The following is an 18,815-nucleotide window of genomic DNA, read 5'->3' as shown; positions in this document are numbered from 1 at the left end:
CCTTCTGAACATGTAGCTGAGTTGATTCAATAAAAGGTCTGAAATCATCTTTATAGTCACCGTCATCTTCGGCATAATTTGGCAGCAACAACGTCTGTATAATGAAGAGATAAAGTCCCAAGGTATGTGGGAGACTTCTTGTGGCTTATCTCTGGTCACTGGAAATGAATCAATGAGCCAGGCAGGCAACTGGCTCATTTATTTTTATTTCCTTTTCATGTTTTATTCTATGAATGTCAAACATCTATAAAAGTAAGGAAAATGGTATAATGAACTCCATGGACCTATTCCTCAATTCAGTAAGTGTCTTCCAGCCTAGTCTCTTCCTCCATCCCCCTAATTATTTTAAATCAAATTCTAGATGTTGCTTCATTTTACCTATAAATAATTTAGCTTGCATCTTTAAAAGATGAGGATTCTTTGTTTTAAAAAAAATTCCACCATCATACTTTAGAAAAATTTACCAATGAGACCTTAACCTCCTTTTTAAGCCTTTAAATTTCCTTAGTTGGCTCCGTTTTTTAACATTTTGTCTATTTGAATCAGGGTCACAATAAAGTCTGCACATTATGGTTTGGTGATAGGTTTCTCAAAATCTTTTTAATTTAGAGGTTCCCTCTCTACCTCTTTACTTCCTGGAAACTTTTTGTTGTTTTTTAGAAGCAACCTATTTCCCATGAGGGGGTATTTTCCACGGTGATACCTTGTTCGTTGGTCCCTCTGGGGGTAGTTTGCCAAGTTCCTCTCTGTCTTTTGTATTTCTGCGTTTGTTTCTCTAACAGGACTGCTTCATTGGCAATGGGACACACTTTTATCAGGAGGCACGTACACAGAAGCCCAATCCGCAGACTAAATCATTACCGATTATAAAATTGCTGCTTCACATCTTAACTGGGCAATCTTCACCTTGTCAATCCTTTGATTACTCTGAGGTGTAATTTATATGAAAAATTATGAATTCTCAAGTCTATTTTCAAAAAATCATGAGTTGGTTCCACTGAATCTACAGAATCAATTTTTTTAAAAAAATTATCATTCTGAAGTTAAGCCTATAAACATATCTTATGTGCTATGGATGCTTTGGCCCAGAGGTATACCTTTAGCCAGTGAGTGCCCCTCATCTGGCACACTTCTATGGGTCTGTGAGAGCTTCCCTGTTTTCTGGCATGACAAGATGTTCTAGGCAATTTCCTGTCCTAGACATGAATTTATCACTTCTACAAAAGCCTTAAGTGGGAAAACAATACAATTTAACAGTAGGAACGCTCATTGCTATGCCAACAGTCCTTGTTTCTAGGATATTTCAAGTAGATGACATGAACATATATTAGCCTATATATTATACATAAAACATACATGTACCAGTATTGGGAACGGCCTAGGAAGATTTGGAAAAGCTCTGATTATTAATATATTTCAAAAGAAAATAATTGATATATTTCAAAATAGTTGTGTCAAAATGGCGGCAGACATGGGTAAAGAAAGGACTTGATTTCTGCCTAAAACAGGCAGCTATTCCGATGTAAATTAACCTAGCTCAAAGTAATTAACCAGTCAACAGGAGAGGAGAACTAGGCCTTTCTCTATCTAAAGACATCTTAAGAAAGCAGAACTAGGCCTTTATCTAAAGACAGATCTAGCTGATGATCTAGGGAGGGGTCCACCTTCATGAAAGGAGACACCTCACCACACCTTGCTAGGGGAGGTACCTTACAAGGACATTCACCATGTCAGGATTACTTGAACAAGATGGAGGTCATGGGTATAAAAGGCCGAGTCCACGTGTGATCCCTTTGGTGTATTCATTTTGAGACACCCCCCCATGCCATTTTGTCATGGGGCTGTATTTCTATTTTCTTCATTTCTATCTTTCTAATAAATTTCTTTAAATCTTCAGCAACTGTCCAAGCTATGCATATTTATTCTTAGCTTAGGACAAGAACCCGCGGGAATTTTCTGGTTTTGGTTGTTTTGGGGTTTTGTTATGGGTTGGGGGGAAAGTGTGTCCGGGACCCGAACAGGGGTCCCCGGGGAACAGCTTCCCCAAACCATACTCTCCCCCAAACCGTAACAATACATATATTTATTTTAAATATGAAACACATTATAAGTTTATACTGATACTTCAATTGAAATCCAGGACCACAATGTTTTCATTTAGTGTGTGTGTGTGTGTGTGTGTGTGTGTGTGTGTGTGTGCATGTGTGTAAACACATGCATACCAGCATTTACTGGGAACTGAACTGTGATCCTCCTGTAATTCCAGCCCGAGTACTGGGATTACAGGCCTGTGCAGCCATGCCTGACTAACTTTATTAATCTTACACAGATACTTCCTTTGCCCCATGCTAAAATTCAAGTTCTTGTGGACACCAGCAGAAATGTGCATTTGTTTTTGTCTACTCTTAACAAACATTGCTTATACCCATACTAAAACTATAATTTAATTACTCAGAATTGTGTAACAATATTTGCATTTCTTTTGCCACAGACTTTTATCTCACTGTATATATTCACTCAACAGTACTCCGCCTTAAAGTTGCTTGAAATAAATCTTCTCTGTGTAGTTATATTATTCAGACAATGAAGCTAGACTTATTTAATTTTCCCTTTAACGTTTTAGGGACTGCCCTTCACAATATAATTTTGCTTTGGTACTTTGTAAAATAGGTTCATGGTTACAAAGTCAAATTGACACAATGGAGTTTGCTTATTTATTAATTTATTCATTTATTCTTAATTTATAAGCAACAGAAATTTACTTCCCATTGTTCTGGAGGCTGGAAGTCCCAGATTAAGGAAGATTTGGTGCCTGGTTAGGGCTGCTCTCTGCTTCCAAGATGGCGCCTTCACCTATTAGAAGCTCTGGGAACACAGAAAGGAGCTCCCTTGTCCTCTTGAGCCTTTGAATGAGGGCTCTGATCCCACTCATAAGGGTGGAGTTCACATGACCCAGTCGATGGAGTCTATTTAAAAAATCTAGTTTCTCTCCCTATTCAACACTCCATCTTATGGCCTCTATATTTGTTGCTTAATTTTATGATTTTTTCATTATTTTTTTAAAGTGTAAGAAAATACCGCTGGGCATGATGGTGCACACCTCAATCTCAGAACTTTGGAGGCTAAGATGATCATATGTTCAAGGCTAGCCTCAGCAAATTAGCATAGCCCTCAGCAACTCAATATGACCCTGTTTCAAAATAAAATCAAAAGAGGGCTGGGGTGGGGGCTTGGAGGTAGAATGTCCCAGAGTTCAATCCCCAGTAACACACATACAATATAAACCAATAGGTATATATTTGTACCTACATATTTACATATTTTAGATAAACAGAAGCATATCCTACATTCTTTTTTTTTTTTTTTTTTTTTTGTGGTACCAGGGATGGTATCCAGGGGCCTTCTTCCTTCAAGCTATACCCCCAGCCCTATTTTTTAGTCTTTTTTATTTTTATTTTACATATGTATGTATGTATGTATGTATGTATGTATGTATTGTGGGTCTGGGGATGGATCCCAGAGGCATTTGACCTATGAGCTACACCCCCTGCCCTGTTTTTTATTCTTTATTTTGAAACAGGATCTCACTAAGTTGCGGAGAGCCTAAGTAGCTGAGGCTGGCCTAAGTAGCTGAGGCTGGCCGCAAACCGCGATCCTCCGATCTCAGCCTCCTGAATGCTGGGATTACAAGCCTGCGCCACCACGCCTAGCCTTTGTTTTTTATTTTTGAGATAGGGTTTCATTGAGTTGTGAAGGGCCTCACTAAGTTGCTGAGGCTGCCAATAAACTACGATCCTCTCTGGTCTCTAACTCCTGAATGCTGGTATTACAAGCATGCGCCACCACGCCCCGAATACCCTACATTCTTTTAATCATCTTCCCTTTTTTGCTTTTTTTCATTTGGCAAAATATGCTAGAGGCCCCTTTATACCAGTATATGAGATATGGATCCACATTTGCACAATCATGTAGTCCTCCATTGTATGGATCACAGTGATTCCTTCCATCAGTCCCATCCTGCTAGACTCTTGGTTGTTTCCAGTCTTTTGTTATTATAAACCTGTTGCGATGAAGCTCTGAATGTTTTGTATTTTTGCCAGTGTACCTTGTGAGCTATTTCTAGAACTGAGATCGTAAGTCCAAAGTAAGCACGTAGGAAATATGCTAGATGTTGCCAAATTCTCCTCCAAAGGAGAATATGCCATTTGGCGTTACTACCAGCATTATTAAAGATCCCGTTTCTCCCAGTCTTGCCAGTAAATGATGTTTCAAACCTTTGGACTTCTGTCAATCTTATAAGAAAAAAATATCTTTTTTCAAAGTAGGTTTAATATGCATTTTTCTTATCATGAATAGTTTTTAATATGCATTTCTCTGATCATTATAAATTAACATTTATATTTATTTTTCTGTATACTGTCTAAATAAGAGGTCGATTATTTCAGAGTTGGTGACCTCTTTGTTTTACTTTTTAAATCTTTACTTATTAGAAACCTGAAGCCTTTATTGCAGCAAAACTTGCAAATCTATTTCCCCAAGTTGCTATTTGTCTCTTATTCTGTGATAATTTTTGTCATATAAGAATTCTTAAGCCGGGCGTGGTGGCGCACGCTTGTAATCCCAGCATTCGGGAGGCTGAGACCGGAGGATCGTGGTTCGCGGACAGCCTCAGCTACTTAGTGAGGCCCTCTGCAACTCAGTGAGACCCTGTTTCAAAATAAAGAATAAAAAATAGAAAATAGGGCAGGGGGTGTAGCTCGGAGGTCAAATGCCTCTGGGTTCCATCCCCAGCCCCGCAAAAAAAAAAAAAAAAAAAAAAGAATTCTTTATTTACTACCAAAGATTTTGCCTCATAGAGAGGGAAACCTTTCTTCACCTACTTTATAGAGGAGTGAATCCATGTCTTTTCCTAGCACTAAAATGAAAGCATCACCTAAATCTGAATACCTCCAGTGACACAAGGGAACAATAATTCATTAACAAATTGAATAAACATCTTTGAAGTTCCTATTTCATGCCACATCTCACTCTCAGAATTCATATCGCAGCAAAAAAAAAAAACCCTAAAATGTCCTTTTCTTCATGAGGTTTGTATTTCATCAAGTTCTGTACAATTATAGGTCAATAAGAGCTTAAAATAAATATATACAAGTGTAGCATGGCAATGAAACCTCCAGCTAGACTATCATGCCCTTAAGATTAAGATTATATGTTTGTGCCCTCACAAAACCATCATTAGATATGTACCCAAGAAAGTATCTCTGTAAATTCAAGGATCTAAAATTAGAAAGGGGCTGCAAGTATGGTGACGAGTTCTCCTTTTCAATGGAGATGAACTCCATGGACTCAACTCAAGGCCCTGTTAATACCTCAGGTCTCCGCGGGGAGCTTTGTCAGGCATTCAACGGTCCACTAGATGCCATCTCCTGTGAATCGATCCTGGCGCATGCTCAAGAGCAAAAAGAACTATACATCACTCTTATGCTTCCCCCATAATGACATCATGAGTGGCAGTGTTAGTATCATTTATTTCTTATTGACTTCTGGGTATCCCCAGCACCTAACGCCATGCCCATCATAAGCCCTTATAATCTATTAGAGACCCAACAAAATGGTTACCAAAATGATGCTATGTAACTAAATTCCATATCTAAGTGCCCTGCCTTGTACACACATACACACACACACACACACACACACACACACACACACAGCGCAAATGTGGTCTAAGTTTTTTCAAATTAAATCTTTCAAATGAATGTACTTAATAATATACTAAATATACTTTTTGGCTTTGAATGGGAATGAGGTTGAAGAGCTGAAAAATCCTCAAGCCGCCTCCTGCAGAAAAAGCTAGGTCCCTGGCAGGCAGTCCCCAGGGGCTCAGGGTCCCCTCCTTCCTGGGCTACTCTAAGAGGAGCTGTAGATGGTGGTCACCGCTGTGGCAGGAGGGGGCCCTGTGACAGCTGGCGTTGCTGGCCTGGGCTGGGGGGCTCACCGAGCAGATGTGGAACCTGCGCCTCTCTTTTCCTTCGCACCAGCCAGATCATAAGGACAGAAGTTATAATCTCATTAGTGTCAAATTAACAACCTCCAGAAAATATTGCAAGAGCCAAACATTGTTCTATTATAGCCATAAAGATGTAAGAAATCACCTACCTTTGAAAAATGTTTAAATGCAATGAAATAAAATTTACAGACTCCAATATAGAAATAATTGCAATAAAACCAAACTCTTAGGGTTAAAAGGATCCTCGTCTATACATCTCATTATTTGAATTCCTTTCTTTTTTTAACAAGAGGAATTTTATTAAAACTATTATTTAACAGTTGCACTATATAGAATATATCTGTATTTAAAGAAAAAAGTTTATATAACAAAGTTAAAATATTCTTGCAGAAGTCCTACTACTTAGCTTCATTCTTTATGCTTTGGTTTGAGTCATACATAAACCTAACTGTAGCAACGGGGCGTGGTAGTGCATACCTGTAATTTCAGGACTTGGGAGGCTGAGACAGGAGGATCTCAGATTTAAGGCCAACCTCAGAAACTTAGTGTGACCCTCAGCAATAGCAAGACACAGGTTGAAAATAAAAAGGGCTGGGCGTGTAAATCAGAGGTAGGACAGCCCTGGCTTCAATCCTCAGGGAGAGAGTAAGTTAGTTAGACTGGGGCTAGGTTGTAGCTCAGTGGCAAAGTGCTTGGCTATCAAGTACCATGCCCCGGGTTGGATCCCCAATATAGAAAAGAAATAAGATAAGGAGAGAGGAGAGAGGAGGGAGAAGACGAAACCGCAGCCAACACAGGCCTTTTTCCAGAGGGACACAAGCACGAGTTACAAATGCGGCTGCAGAGAACGTAATCGCAATGTAAACTGGTTATTTCCAAATGGTACCACCCAAAAGAAAAAAAAAAATAAAGTGTATGGAAGTACTTAATAAATTCTGCTTTCCATAGAATCCAGGTTTTAAAAAAGGAAAGAATGTGAGCTTGGGGGTCAGTGCGAGTCTCGCTGGATTTCCCTCCTCCTAAATCCTGTCGTCTCCTTTTCTACGGTGGCGATTCGGCTTCCCACAGACAGGACAGAGAGGCATGATTTTTTTCTCCCCTGCAAACCATTTGCCAGTAACACTTACCAGTGGACATATCTTTTCCCACAGGTGATTGGTTAATTGGATATTGTCGCTTCCAGTCACAGCTTATTACAGACAAGTCCTTTTTTTCCAACAGAAGTGTAACCAAACGAAAGTACGAACGATCCTTTTCTTTTCTTTCAAAGAAAATAAAGAGCTCTTATTCCATATCTCTATAGCCCCAAATAATGGATATAGATTATAATGGGGATTCGGTATAGAAATTAAAATGATTCAGCTATCTTAATTACATATTTGGCCACGTAGGTCAAATGACATTCTAGTGAGCGCCAAAAGAAGGGGCAGATTCTTTTGTTCCAGTAGAAAAATAAGTTGCTTGAAATCCGTCGACAATGGCTGAGGCTCGGGACGTTTTTGATTAAAACAGGATTTTTGTTGGAACACTTATAATGAGATTTGAGTTGCAGTCACAATATAAAATTGAAAGCAGAATTACATACAAAAAGAGTACTGTAAAATATCATTATTTTTGTACAATGGAAAATAAGGTGTTTGTGGTTTTGCTCTATAAAGTGTGCGTTGTCTGCTCATCTGGGCCCCTTCTTGGCCTTCCTCTGAATAGCCATTCTGATCTTCAAGCCCTTCTGCACCGATTCATTTGTGGTGGGGGACCGCACAAAACCATCTCCCGGCCTCTACTTTCTTCCTCTGTTTTATTGGCTTTTCAGGACTAATCCACGTCCACGCATCGCACGCGGTAGTGTTTAGTTACAGGGCAGACAATGAATTTTCCTAATCCATTTAGCGTGCTGACAGGGCCATGTTCACAATTTATAGAATTTCCTTTTAGACATCTACCTATTTCACAGTTCATTAGGATTCAAACTGAACACCTGTGTTTACGAAGTCAGAAGCAATTTTATCCTAACAAGGTGTTAAACAAGGCATTCTCACAAAGCCTCAACAACCGTAACAACCAAGTGCGATACCCTTGACCCGCAGGAGAAGATGATGTCAGTAGCTGCACGTGCTGTCCTTGACCAGTCCAAAAGTGTCCGCGGAATGCCATCAAAAGCTTTTACGACAAACATGGATTACATTTTAATTTCTCCATCGCCTCTCACGTTTTACCTTAAGAAACCAAGAGTTTGCGTGAGGCCACCTCGCTAAGTTCACCAGGATAATTAAAATCTGCAAAATAGCTAAACCGCCTTGGAAGTCGACTGCGGTCCCTTTAGACAATTGCTTCACTAGACCAGACTCGCTAGATACAGGGGCATTTTCTGCATGCTGAGGCTCATGGGGCCTGACCTCCGCCCATTTTTATGTGACCCCAAGTTTTCACATCATTAATAAAAAGAATAAAAAACAAAGCCCACAGACATGAGGGGAGGGGAGAGTGTTGGGATGTCATCATCTATACTCTCAAAACGGCCACCCCTGAATCGACTCTGGTCCCCAACTTTTGCTTTTTTTTCCCTACTGGTAATAAACCATTTTACAGAGCTCCCAATGGTGGCCACCATGATAGTTACTGCTTTGCAGCTTTCTGTCTTTTTCTTGCAATTAAGGGTGTTATCAATAAAAACTTCAAATGATGACTTTTCCCATCAAGAAAAATTTTTTAAAATGTGAAGCCAATAAGAGGATTCGAATGGAAAAATGCAAATGGCAAGAGGGTTTCCTTTCGTATGTTTTTTTCACCAAGTCCCTTAATGTATTAATTTAAAAGACACTGTTTGCAAGTCTTGACCAGGAGATAGATAGTGTGCCCTAAGCGGCACTGGGTAACATGAGCAGTCTTAAGAGTTGGCTCACACATATGCTACTAACCTAATAAAACGAAACAAAACAAAAAATCTCTCCTGAATGCAGTGATTATGAAGGGCTGTGAAAAAATAAAGTCTCTCTCAAAAAGGACATTTCCTTTGACGATGAACTGAAACAATTAAAAAGACAGTTTGCAAGTTAACCGTGGTAGCAGAAGAAAAGGAAAGCTGAAATAATCGTTCAACTGTAAAGGATTACACCTTATAAGTCTCACCTTATGTATTCTGGAAAAGAGTATTTCTGTGCATTAAAAAAATCCAAAAGATGAGTAGTTCTTTAAATATGTGGGATCCCTTGAAGGCCCCCCAGTAAGTGCATCTAGAGGCCACAGGGCATTCTCAACTCCCGGTCATGGCCACCTTGTTGCCCACCACCCACCAGTTGCAGCTTCACCATAAAGTAAGGCAGAGAACCCATCTCAATGCAAATAGACTGAGAAATGAGGACAAGGAAAACTTGTGAGAAATGAGGACAAGGAAAACTTGTTCTTTCCTCTTGGTAACGACACTTGCATTGTCAAAAGCAAGGTTTTTATGATTCATCTTGCCAAGTGACAGCCCAAGCCGGCTCCCTGGTCGTGTTATCGCACTGAGTCATCTGTGAGTCAGAAATCAAAAAACGCTGCCGTGAGCTCTGAAAATACCTCCTCCACCAGCAGCACCTGCGCGAGCACCCTGGAGAAATGACAGGGCTATTTAATTTTTATTTTTGGTACTGGGAATGGAACCCAGGGGTATTCTACCTCTGAGCTATACCTCCAGCCCTATTTTATCTTTTAGTTTGAAACAGGATCTCACTAAGTTTCTAAGAGTCTGACTAAGTTTCTGAGACTGGCCTGGAACCTGCCATCCTCCTGTCTCAGCTTCTCAAGTACTGAGAATGCACGTGCACCACCACGCCTGGCTAAACGTTTATTTAGGTCTCTATGTTACAAATGCACAACCTGAGTATCATGTGACATCAGGAGCGCGTGGGTCTCCACTGCTCAGACACAGCAGCACGCTGCCGTCCAACCTCTTGCATTTCTGTTCATAGTATGCACGCATGACTCTAAGTGTGCATGAATGTGTGTGCCTAGATGGAATCATAAGTAACTTTAAGGACATAAAACCAAATATTACACAATCAACTATTCTTGATATACTAGGAGTCTAAACTTTCTTGGAAAATGGAAACCTCCCTAGAGTTTGGGCAATATCCGTCATTATTGTAGCCTTAGAATTGCTATTATAGGCATAATGCTACTATGAACATTTATGGCCCAGAATTATTCATTCTTATCCCCTTTCTTAGCTGGTTCAGGGTTGTGCCTAGTAAGCATGCTTGAATTCTGTTGAGACAGAATTATAAAACTTGCCCCATAAACTTTGCCATTGAGATAAAATGAGATACTGGGTGTGCTGGTACATGCCTGAAATATTCACATTTGGAAGGCTGAGGCGGGAGGATCACAGATTCAAGGAAAGCTTCAGCAATTTAGTGAGATTCTCAGAAACCTAGGGAGATCCTATTTCAGAATAAAAAATAAAAAAAGCAGGGAGTGTAGGTCAGAGGTAGAATGATGCCCCTGGGTTCAATTCCCAGTACTACAAAAGAAAAAATTAGAGGTAAAATGCCCCTGAGTTCAATCTCCATTACACACACATGTATAGATAGATAGATAGATAACGTATATAATTTTTTTGCGGGTCTGGGGATGGAGCCCAGGGGCATTCGACCTCCAAGCTACACCCCCTGCCCTATTTTTTATTATTTATTTTGAAACTGGTCTCACTGAGTTGCAGAGGGCCTCACTAAGTAGCTGAGGCTGTCCACGAACCACGATCCTCCGGTCTCAACCTCCCGAATGCTGGAATTACAAGCATGCGCCACCACGCCCACCTTACATATATAATTTTTTTTTTTTTTTTTGGTGGTACTGGGGTTCCTGGAAGCCTTTCTACCTCCAGGATACACTCCCAGACCTATTTTTTTTATATTTTTGTTTGGAAACAAGAATATATACATATATATATATATATATACATATATATATATATATATATATATATATATATATATATATATATATAGTGTGTGTGTGTGTGTGGTGTTTAGGATGGAACCCAGGGGCATTCTATCTCCAAGCTACACTCCTAGCCCTATTTTTTATTCTTTATTTTGAAACAGAGTCTCACTGAGTTGCAAAGGACCTCACTAAGTAGCCGAGGCTGTCTGCAAACTGCAATCCTCTTATCTCAGCCTCCCAAATGCTGAGATTACAAGCATGCACCGCCATGCCCAGCTAATAACATATTTTATATAATGTATATAATTTTTAAAAATATTAAACGAGATAATGCATATCAGCTCCCTGACATAAAAGAAGCTGAGGGTGTACCTCAAAGTTAGAATGTTCCTAGGTTCAAGTTCAATACATATATATTCACATATACATATTGATGTAATATATATATAAATTTTTAAAGGTTAATTTAGATCATGTATATCAGTTCCCTGACATAAAAGAAGCCCTCAATCCAGGGTGACTCTCATGGAAAGCACTAGAATCCTGGCTAAAAAGTCCAGAGCCTAGAAACCCAGGAAGTGCCATTCACAATCCTCTCTATGCTTTTACATCCTTACCTTAAAATTAAGAGCAACAATAGCAATTTCACAGGTGGTGAGTCAGTTTTAAAATTAAAATCACATAGACAACATTCAGCCACCACTTCCAGAACTCCATGCAGTAGCCACGATATGCTCAGTAGATATTTGAGCACTCAAATTAAATGTAAAAGGCCAAGGCTACCATCTCCTGCACACGCAGGTCCTCCCTGGTTCCGCACCTTGCACCTCACCGACATTCAGGGAGATCGCCTCCCGACGGCACCACCGGACCTAGAGGAGCCCGGGCAGGACCTTGAAGGGCTGTTCCCAGTGAAATGTACCAAATCCTCAACAGTGGAGCCAGCGGCGTCCAGTTCCATAAACACAACCTCCCTCCTCTGAGGCTTTGTCAGGGTGGCCATCAAAACAATATCAGCTTTCACTCACAAGAGGACACACTGACATTTTGAACAGTTTGCAAATGTTAGTCTTCAAAAGAACTAAACATTTTATTTCGTGGTGTCTTCTCCTCTTCTTTGCTTATCTACTTTTAAGCAACGGAAGGAAGATGAAGTCCAATTAAAAAACTGTGTGCAATCGGTCATGGTGGCTGACAGTGCAGGTCTATAATCCCAGGACCAGGGAGGCTGAGATGGGAGGATCGCAGGTTTGAAGCCAGTGTCAGCAACTTAGCAAGGCCCTCAGCAACTTTTTAAGACTCTGTTTCAAAATAAATAAATAATAGGGCTGGGGTGAAGTTCAGAGGTAGAATTCCCCTGTGTACCACAAAAAGAAAAGAAAAGAAATTGAGGAAGAGAGACAGACTGTGTGGAATTATTACTAATGAGTGGCACTGAAGCCTCTGGGAGTTGACGGCATTATAAATCAGTCCCTGTCATGTAACCATAGGGCCCAAGGAGTATTTACTCCATGGGGGTAGGAACCAAACCTTGTACAAAAAAGACATTCAAAAAATATGTACTAGCCGGGCGTGGTGGGCACGCTTGTAATCCCCGCTCATGGGAGGCAGAGACAAGAGGATCACGCAGGTTCGGAGCCAGCCGCGCTGGCTTAAGAGACCGTTTCCAAATAAAAATATAAAATAGGTCTGGGAGTGTAGCCCAGAGGTAGAAGGGCTTCCAGGAACCCCAGTACCACCAGAAATATGCATATATATGTACTAAACAGAAAAACTGCACGACGTTCATAGGGCAAAATTTCATTAATGTGAAATTCTTGAAAATGCTGAAGCAAATCTGTAAACCACCTGAAACTGTACATTATTGCATGTGGATAGAGTGTGATGTGCCAAGGTGAACGGCTGCAGGGAGAGGACCGATGGATTGTACACATTTCTCATCGGCATTGATTCCACTTTAAAAATAAGTGAGGGACGCTTATTAGGTGATACCACTGCATACACTACCCTTTCTGCATGCACTGCCCCCTGTCTGCGTGAACATGATACCTCTGCATATGCTGCCCCATCTGCGTGAACATGACACCCCTGCATACACTGCCAAGTAACACATTCTGAAGTGTTTACTCTTAGACATGTACCTTCCCTGATCTCTCTGGAACAGAACTTAGCATAGAAGTAAGCACTGTGTACCACTGTTATACAGCACTTCCAAAAGTAAGCACAAGCGTCCTCCCACCTGGCAGTTCAGAAATCATGCTGGGTTGGGGAAAGGCCTCCCTGCTAAAAGTCAGAAATGAATGTCTTAATGAGAGGACAGAACAAAACAGATGCTCACCTTTGTAGTACCTTGCCTCCCTGCATCGTTGTAAGCCATAAAAAAGGACTCAACTGGAATCTGAGCGTGTGGAGTCTGTGAGTGTGCACATCAAAAATTCAAAAGAGAGTCACGGTGGCAAAAATGGATAAGATGAGAGGTAACTGTTTAGACTAAACTTGCCCCAACATCCCGGATGAACACCAGTCATAGTTATAAGGACAGCAATAATGGGAACACAACTTGTGGCCATAACTCATTACTCTAAGCCACACACACTTCATGCTGGGCTGGCACCACGACTGCCACTTGGCGGATGGACATGTGGAGGCTCAGAGAAGCTCAAGTCAGATCCACATTACTGGGGATTGAACCATTGAACCCAGGGGTATTCTACCTCCAAGCTCTGCCCCAGCCCTATTTTTTATTCTTTACTTTGAAACGGGGTCTCATTAAGTTGCTGAGAGATTCACTAAGTAGCTGAGACTGCCCGCTAACCTGCAATACTCCTGTCTCCGCCTCCCACATACTGGGTTTACAAGTGTGCGCCACCACGCCTGGCTGAATGCTGTATTTTTATTTTAACATCTTACTTCAGATGGAAGAACCAATGCTAGTTTTTTTCCCTTCCTAATTTCTGTATATGTTGACAATTACTCGTTGAACTCTGGACAATAAAACAAGATGCAGTAGAAAGCCAATTCATTATTGTCCCTAATGCTGAGGAATCCATGTGCTGGTGGATGGGACGCTGGTGCACAGGGCATCGAGGGGAGGAGCAAAATAGGAGGTCCTGTGGCCTTGGGAGCCTTTGAAGCTATTTTAAAAAGTAAAATGTTATGCTAAGAGCTAGTGTGTGTGTGTGTGTGTGTGTGTGTGTGTGTGTGTGTGTGTGTGTGTCTGTGGTTATTATTCCATTGATTTATTGCACACATGTCAAGGAACACATGGACATTTGCACAAGTTAAAACAAACCTACTCAGGAGCCACAAAGCCACAAACCCAGACGACATACTTCCCACCCTGAACCCACCCTTCAGTGTACCACCTCCCCGACACAAATTCACCAGCAGAAAAAGCTTCCTTCCAGAGATGGACTGTTCAGCTAGTGACGTCTGTCATTCACACCACAGTCTAAATGAGGAGCCAGTTGATGGCACAAATATTCCAGAGAAACCAGCAAGCTTCTTCCAGTTCTAGTGAGGGTCCTCCTCTGCTTTGGCAAGAGTTTTCAGGAATGAGTCAGGAATTAAACTGCAAGGACCTATCACATGGAACCTCTTCTGAATATGAGCATCACAGCTTTCTTTAGAATTTCTTTTCTTTATATTTTATTGTCAGAAAAAGTCTTGCCTAGTCACCCAGGCTGGCCTCAACCTTATGATCCTCCTGCCTCAGCATCCTGAGTAGTTCAAATTAGAGGTGTGTGCTTGTGCAATTACTTATTTGTCGGGGCCCACTCGGCAGGACCGAGGTGGCACCCAGGCTTGTTGCCAGCGTGGACTCAAGATGGCGCCTGGGCTTGCAGCCAAGTCACGAGGCTCACGAGGCTGGCGGTGCCCTGAGCCTGCGCAGTGAGCCCTATCAGGCGCCTTACGGATAATTAGTGACGCAACGCCTCGTGCTACCACCTGCCCGCCCAGGAGAAGGTTAAAAAGCGCGCATGCCCTAGCGGGAGAGGGAGAAGGAGCTAAGAGGGTTGGTGGACAGGAAGAGCAGTTCCTTGGCGGACTGCTCTGGGCTCCGAGCTGGGACGGACATGTTCACAAAGCCACCATTGTGACCGGTGTGTGCTGCAGCAGAGACATAGAGTGCCAGAAGGAGGGTTGGTGGAGTGATGAGGGAGAGGATAGAAGACTGATGTTGTTTTTACCTGAGAGGGCGTTGAGAGAGCATTAAAGAGGAATGGTAACTGTACAAGAACCTGGGGTAATAAAACTGCTTGAGGAAGATCGTGTAAGAGTCGTCACTGCGCGCGACAAATGGTGGCCCGTACGGGGACCTTCGCTTTGATCAGAACCTCGGCAGTCCAGGGCAGCCGGCTGGTAAGTACTCCTTTGACTCCGAAAAGGGAGGAGGAGGCTCCATTAAGGAGGATATTTAGTAAATAAGGCTCGCGGATAAGCGAGGCTCGCGGAAAAGCGAGGGACAGCGCTGTATTTTCCCCGATCAAAGGGGGCTCCATTAAGGAGGATATTTTCCCCGATCAAAGGGGGCTCCATTAAGGAGGATATTTTTTAGTGTAAGCAAGTTAGAGAATCGGGCTGGTCCTGATTCGACAAGATAGGAGTAAATAAGGCTCGCGGATAAGCGAGGCTCGCGGAAAAGCGAGGGACAGCGCTGTATTTTCCCCGATCAAAGGGGGCTCCATTAAGGAGGATATTTAGTAAATAAGGCTCGCGGATAAGCGAGGCTCGCGGAAAAGCGAGGGACAGCGCTGTATTTTCCCCGATCAAAGGGGGCTCCATTAAGGAGGATATTTAGTAAATAAGGCTCGCGGATAAGCGAGGCTCGCGGAAAAGCGAGGGACAGCGCTGTATTTTCCCCGATCAAAGGGGGCTCCATTAAGGAGGATATTTAGTAAATAAGGCTCGCGGATAAGCGAGGCTCGCGGAAAAGCGAGGGACAGCGCTGTATTTTCCCCGATCAAAGGGGGCTCCATTAAGGAGGATATTTTTTAGTGTAAGCAAGTTAGAGAATCGGGCTGGTCCTGATTCGACTCCCTCTCCTAATCCGCCACCATAGATGGAAGACACCTGAGGTTAGTTGGAAAAGGCGCCTAATGTGTAAAGGATAGGTCAGAAGATTAGTTCCTAACGTAAGAGTTGTAAACTGCTGCTTGGTACTGTAGAGATGAGTTGTTTTCTTTGTAGAGATGAGTTGTTTTCTTTAAGATCTTTGGGGAATTATTTCTACTTTCCCTCTTCCTTTACCTTGGTTAATGATAGTTTAGGTTGTTTTATTGATACCTGTTTTCTGACTTTCTGCTATGCTTCTATGCACCCTTGGAGACTTTGGAATTTCTGCTCTTATTGCTGTAATTGTGGCCTCTGTGGCCGTGGCAGTTATTGCAGCCACTATGAATGCTCTATCCTCACATGTGGCTGCTGGCATGGCTCAGTAAGCTCAATTATCTGGACTATATGTATAACGTATGTGCAGTATCAGAATTTCTCCCATGCAGGCAATTTGTTTCGTCAATTAAGCAAGACGCTTCTAGGAACTTGGAGCCGTGAATTTGAACACACCATGATTGAGCTATGAGCATCCATCGCTGCAATTAATTCTACCCGCGTGGAAATCGCCGCAGTACAACAATGAATGGACTTAATACACGGAACATTGGGTTTTTTAAAAGACTGGGGTGGCATGGCGTTCTGGGCATTCTTGCTGGTGGTAGCATGATGTTTCATGGTTGGATATATCAGGCGAACTCGACAACGCGCACTGCAACAACAGCGCATATTGGTGCAAGCTCTGGCAGCCCTAGAAGCTGGCTTATCTCCCCATGTATGGCTCAGTATGCTGGATCGGTAGTCAGTGACGGGTAAGATCGTCCCCGGGACCTTTCAACCTAAGACAGGGAAACAATCATGCTATTGTTCTCCCAATGACGGGTAAGAATGGTCCTTGAGGGTCGGCAACCTAAGACAGGCACGATCCCGAGCCTTATTTTAATAAAACAAAAAGGGAGAGATGTCGGGGCCCACTCGGCAGGACCGAGGTGGCACCCAGGCTTGTTGCCAGCGTGGACTCAAGATGGCGCCTGGGCTTGCAGCCAAGTCACGAGGCTCACGAGGCTGGCGGTGCCCTGAGCCTGCGCAGTGAGCCCTATCAGGCGCCTTACGGATAATTAGTGACGCAACGCCTCGTGCTACCACCTGCCCGCCCAGGAGAAGGTTAAAAAGCGCGCATGCCCTAGCGGGAGAGGGAGAAGGAGCTAAGAGGGTTGGTGGACAGGAAGAGCAGTTCCTTGGCGGACTGCTCTGGGCTCCGAGCTGGGACGGACATGTTCACAAAGCCACCATTGTGACCGGTGTGTGCTGCAGCAGAGACATAGAGTGCCAGAAGGAGGGTTGGTGGAGTGATGAGGGAGAGGATAGAAGACTGATGTTGTTTTTACCTGAGAGGGCGTTGAGAGAGCATTAAAGAGGAATGGTAACTGTACAAGAACCTGGGGTAATAAAACTGCTTGAGGAAGATCGTGTAAGAGTCGTCACTGCGCGCGACACTTATTAGTGTCCAACTCTGCATATGAAACCAAGGAAATGGCTCATGTCAGCTACTGAATGCTCACCCACTCACCCGTCACATATTAGGTAGAAAGACTCTTATTTCCCCTACTTAAAGGAGAGAAATCACATTAATGTATTCTCCCCTGCTGCCCCCAATCCTCTGCCTCTGATCCAAGAAGGAGAGCTAATTTCAACCTAGATTGCTTTCTCTCGGAGAGGGACATTACTAGGAAATTTTCTCCTCTGTGTCCATTTACAATGGATCTTAATAGATGTCAAAAGGCAAAAATAAATTCCTCAGATATTTCCTGCTGATGAAAACCATTAATCTCACACTCTCAACTTCAAAGCAGAAGACTTGGAAATTCATCTCACTTTCTCTGCACGTGGAGAACATTTTTTTTTCTACTTCAAAGCACCATCTCTGCATTGGGTCATTTCAGTTACTGAATGTGGGACAGAAGCCATCCACATAATATCACCACTGCCTTTTTCATGAAATATGTAGAGGTCTAATTTGGACTACATTAATCTGAGAGAGGTAAGATACAGGGAGAAGACGAACAGGGAAAGAGGTCGGGGCTTGGGTATTCACAGGTGGGAGAAAAAGCCTTCCTAGGTGATTTTTCTCATTCTTCTCTTCTGGAGGGGAACTTTCAAGAAACCATACTCTCTGTTTGTCAATTTCCTCCTACCCAACACAAAGCAACACAATTATGCTAACTTTATCAGAAATCCTAATATAACACAAAATCATGGAACCAATCAAGTTGGTTTTCTAGCCAAAAAAAAAAAAAAAAAAAAAAACAGAAAAAAACTGGTGCTTTAAAAAGATCAGCAAACTATCTGACCACATTTGAGATAAAAGAACGAGTGAGGACTAACTGGGCATTCCAGGGCCCACTCTGCTACCTTCCAATAAAATCACACTGCCAGGGTCAGCAAACATTTCCTGCAAGAAGCCAGAAAGTAAATATTTTCAGCCTTGTGGTCTACGACCCAACTGCTCAAATGAGCATTTGTATCAAGAAAGCAGCCAGAGATAACATGTAGATAAATAGGCAGAGCGGTGTTCCAATAAGGCTTTATTCACCAAAATGAGCAGTAGGCCATATTCGGTCAATAAGTCATAGTATGTTGGCCCTAATTCTATATAAGTGCTAAATGATAAGAAATACTCTATAGCTGTGATCTCTAATAGAGCAAACACTAGCCATATGTGACTATTAAATGTTTGAAATGTGGCTCACATGTCTATGTAATGACATTTTAAATTTTTTATCCTTTATTAGTTTATTTTGTCTCCACTAAACACATTAGTCATTCATCA

General features: G+C 42.2%; 1 protein-coding gene across 3 annotated transcripts in view; it reads right to left on the bottom strand.

Annotated features, from left to right (window-relative positions):
• ERC2 (ELKS/RAB6-interacting/CAST family member 2) overlaps positions 1-18,815 on the bottom strand; it is a gene marked incomplete at both ends in the record, with an annotated part of 759,201 nt that overhangs the window by 427,707 nt on the left and 312,679 nt on the right. The window lies entirely within an intron of this gene.

Source organism: Muscardinus avellanarius, assembly GCF_963383645.1.
Source record: "Muscardinus avellanarius genome assembly, chromosome: 18".
Taxonomy (NCBI): domain Eukaryota; kingdom Metazoa; phylum Chordata; class Mammalia; order Rodentia; family Gliridae; genus Muscardinus; species Muscardinus avellanarius.
Note: the sequence above shows the minus strand (reverse complement) of the source record. Positions and strands in the feature narration are given on the sequence as shown.